The sequence below is a fragment of the Apis dorsata genome, unplaced genomic scaffold (assembly GCF_000469605.1).
Source record: "Apis dorsata unplaced genomic scaffold, Apis dorsata 1.3 scaffold_220, whole genome shotgun sequence".
NCBI classification, from domain to species: Eukaryota; Metazoa; Arthropoda; class Insecta; order Hymenoptera; family Apidae; genus Apis; species Apis dorsata.
In genome coordinates, this window is record NW_006263502.1 from 2118585 (window position 1) to 2123212 (window position 4628).

Consider the following 4628-nt stretch of genomic DNA (forward strand, 5'->3'; position numbering starts at 1 on the left):
CGCGCGCGTTAAACGATTACACCTATTCCACCGGTGATCACCCTTTCCTTGTCCGACGAACGGGCCACTCCTACGCGTACGCGCCCGCTCTCTGTCGCGCCCAAGGACGCCAGGCTGGGAATTTCGTTCGGCTCGGATCTATTCTGTGTCGTTTGTAATATTTCCGACGAGGACGACTCTGTTTAAGTTCGACGCTTGTCTTCCCCTCCTCTCTCTTCATCCGTGATACGCATTCGAAACGGGTACAGAAAGGACTAGAGAATCTCTCGTGGACAATCGGCAAATTTTTCTTTTAATTTTTAAGGATCGATGGGAGAGCGAGATAAATTTGAGAGCTTATTGAGCGAACGTGATAAGATTTCATTGGATACCGATGGCGGAGGATATTCGAATTCCTTTTTCTAGTCGCGTTCCTTTTTTTTTTAAATTTGATGAATAGAAGAGGCAGAGGTGAAAGTAAGTTCATCGAGCATTATTCGATAAAATGGTGAAATCTTGTCGACGCACTTGTACGATTTTATCGTTCGATCTTGTCGATATTACGATTTCACGTTAAATCATTGCATTCCTTTCCTTCTCTTCGAGTAAAAGAAAAATTATTATGAATGCGTTGTATAATAATCTTTTCCGTGTTCCGTGACGCCATGGATGCTCGTGCATGCGAAATTGATCCGACGGAATGGAAAATATAATTGCATCTTCCATGAAATACAATTAAAATGCGTATATAGAGCATTTAAATGTTATTCATACGCATAAACAGAAAAAATTATCTCAATTTACTGCTTAAACGAGATAATTACCATATTTTTTTCATCCGACAAATTAGATATGAACGTAACAATCACGATACACGATTCTTATTAATAATCTCATTATACAGAATATTTATCAATTGACGTTATCATCAAACTATCAAACCATTTTTCACAAGTGTATTTTCCATGTAATATTATCCGATACAAAACTATTGCACCATAAAATGATCCAAGTTCAATCCTCGATGGAAATCTTCTTTCAACTCCAAGCACTTGGATCGTCTTGTAACGATACAATCGTCAAATATTGCTCGAACGATTCTTCACACACGTGCCCCCTGAACACGGCACTCCTTATCAAACAAAGATTCTCTTCGTGAGCGTAATCAGATCGTGAAACACGTTCGATATATCCGATCGTTTCGAGGCGTGGAACAGGCACGTTGGCGATATCGACGTTAAGCTAAGAACCGATCGTGTCGCGATCGTCGAGCACACATTTTGAAGCGACTTTATCCGATATGAAACTTCACCTTCACAGAAACAGATTGCTCGAATTGATCGAAACGTTTGGATGACATGCGATTCCATTCCATTTTATCCTCGGATCGCTCGATATCCGCGTATCGTTCGTTGGAAAGAAAATATTCGACGGGATAATGTAACGATCGTGAAACGAGCTTCGTATTATTTCGTCAAGCTTGCATGAATCGTCAAGTTGCATGCGTGGAACACATGTATGAGAAGTTGTCTCGATCATCGTTCGTAAGGGGTGAATCTTGTTCCGATATTTTTGATCGTACGAAATCTGAAGAGAATTAGAAGGAATACTTTCTTTTTTCTTTTAAAAAAATTAACGAATTTTATCGCGATATGCGGTATTTGTTACGATTTGGAGGAAAAGAATTTTTGCACGGGGACTTCAAAGCTCTCGACGGAGAGAAAAGACAGCGAGAAAGAGAGAAGGATTATTCGAGATAAGTGATCAACATCGTCGTCCGCGGCATTACGTAAAATAACGTTTGCCTCAATTTAAACTTTTCTCTGTCTATGTATCGGATGGTTTTTCTTCCACAGCGCTGCTTATTCTATAATGCATGGCTACAATTATCTGAAAAACACGTAGAACTAATTATAACTTCCCAAGGCTTTTCTCTGCAATTGTTTCTTGCTCGCAATTGCCTCGCGTTCTTTTTGCACTTGTATGAATTATTCCTCGGAAACTTCTATTCGCGTTCAGGTAACAGCCTTTAAATAATAATATTTATAGTCAGATTAAAGAAGATAAAAATATTCGTGAAAGTTTTAATTTTAAGGAATTATTTCTTTATTTCTTTATATAAAAAAAAAAATTCTTCTTTGGCGTGTAATAAATACGGTTTACTTTTACCGTAAAAAAAAAAAAGAGGGAAAAGAAAAAGAAGAAAAATTGAAGCATTCAGACAGTTCGCTGTTGATAATTATACCGGTGAAATGACTGCCATTTTATTTATTTACCTGTAGACATTGGCTGCAGTAGCAACGATCTTGTTTTTCAACAACGTATCACACACTTTCTTACGAAAAATTCCATTCGCATTAAAAACTCATTTCACGCATGCATTTCGGATACAGACGTTGAAGGAACTCTTTTACACGCAACAAACGCGCCGGCTCTTCCTCAGCTATCTCTCATTCCCTTCCATTCAACGATGCTCAATTCGATTCTTCTTCCCTTTACATTTTCTCTACAGTTACTACCCCGATCGTATCTATTTATTATTTAAAAATTTTCTGGAAATTGGAACCATTTCTAGATCTTTTTGACGTTCAACAACTTTTATAATTATTCGTCACGAGATTAAAAATATTTAAAGGAGATGTGTAAACATCTTTTTGATCTTCGAGTATTAGAAATTATGGTACTCTTTGCCATAATTTTCATAAGAAGTAAATATCCATTGAACATGGAAGAAATCATGGATCTCTGAATTTCAAATTGGAGATTTTCGTTATACGAGAAGTTTACAAGCATTTTCTTGATCTTTAAATATTCGAGAAATTGAATTCGAGAAAATCGATTCGTTTCTTCCAAATTTCCACGGTATTTGTTGAAATTACGATTAGATATTTCTTCTATGTTCTTCATACGTCCAGTTGCGCATCCAATTCTCTCAGAATCGTACTATGACCCATTCGTTTCGTTTCATCGGTCTGGGTCACGCGAATTCGGCCACGAGCCTTGTTTACCTCTTGAATGAAATCGAATTCTGACTTTTACTTTCCTCTCTCGTTACAAATGGGATTATCTGTTAATTCCCGATTTCGTGATTCTTTTCATTCTCTTTTCGAAGGTGTGAAAAAACCCATATGTAACACACGTTTATAGTTTTTCATCCTATACTATTTAATTTCGTTTATTTTATCTGTCAAATCAAATATCGATATAGTTTTTAATCGATATAGTTTGAATGGAATTGACATTAACACATTGGAGACCAAACAACGAATCTAAATTGCAATTTTTATATATATGGTCATATATCTGTCTGTCAAGATACATACATAAATAATATCGAAATAATATTTTTAGACAATATTACAACGAAATATTGCATTTATGTGATTTTAAAATTTTAATATTTTAATATTTCTATTATGTTGAATGTCTAAAAATATTTTTCTATTACAATAGTAAATATCAATATAAAAATATAACTATACAAAATGAAAACACAATAAACATTTCCTCAATTTAATGAAATTTATCATAATACCATAAATAATTCAAGTTTGTAATATATTAAAAAGCTTGAATGAAGTTGAAAGAAATATTGAAAAAAATATTTAAAAACTCTTTCTCTTCGCGAGATTAAAAAAGATACCATAGAATAATATATATATAATATATAAGTGTAAAGAAATTAAATATTCATTGAAAATAATAACGATTATATCAAAAAGATAGTAGTAGAGACACGAAATAACGTATATTATTTTGTCATAATAAATCCGTTTATTCCACGTTAAAATAGAAATAAAAAATAAGAATATTTGAATTGTATTCAAAAAATACTAACTATCGCTTTAACCAATTCAATCTTACTCAATGTAACTCGAACATTCGAAATATAGAAAAATTTCGCAAAAAAATTGGATAAAAATAAAGCAAAGCCTTATTATAATCGTCCCGAACCGAATTCTCGCGCCATCTACCGCTACCTCGACCAACCAATCGCCCTCTCGGTAATTGCAGCATTACCAACCGATAGAACGTAGAGAACGGAAGTGCCGTTCTTCGATACCGGATATCAACCGCAAATTTAATTCCTATCAAAATCGAGAGCGAATCCCGTGACAAATTTATTCTTTCCATCCGATTTCACTTCGATTTTACAAGTTCCACCACGTCTTTTTCATCATTCCGTCTGGCTCTTGTTCCTTTCGAAACACGGCGCAGCACGAAACTCGCCGATCTGTCGCTATTCCGTGCCTCGGAAATAATGGACGACCGGGGATAATGGGCCACCGTATAACAAAAGGCTGGCTAACAATGCAAAACCAAGGCTTAATTAGATAAATCATTGTTTTGAGACGTAAACCCGCAATCAGGGGCCACGAGCAGCGCAATTGATGCCGCGATACCAGCGACACGCCGCGCGCACCGCTCGCGTAATTGCGTGCTATGAATAATTACTTCTGCAACGGTCGGTCAGGGGTAGTCAACCACCGTAATGCTGTAAAAACGGGCTCGATACAACCGAGAAACTATAGGGCTTATCACGTGGCCGCACCCCGTCAGCACGAGATTACCATCGTCCTCTTCACTCGCAAATCCAAAGCGCACAGTTTATATTTTATTCTGCATTCCATTTTTTTTTTTTTTTTTTT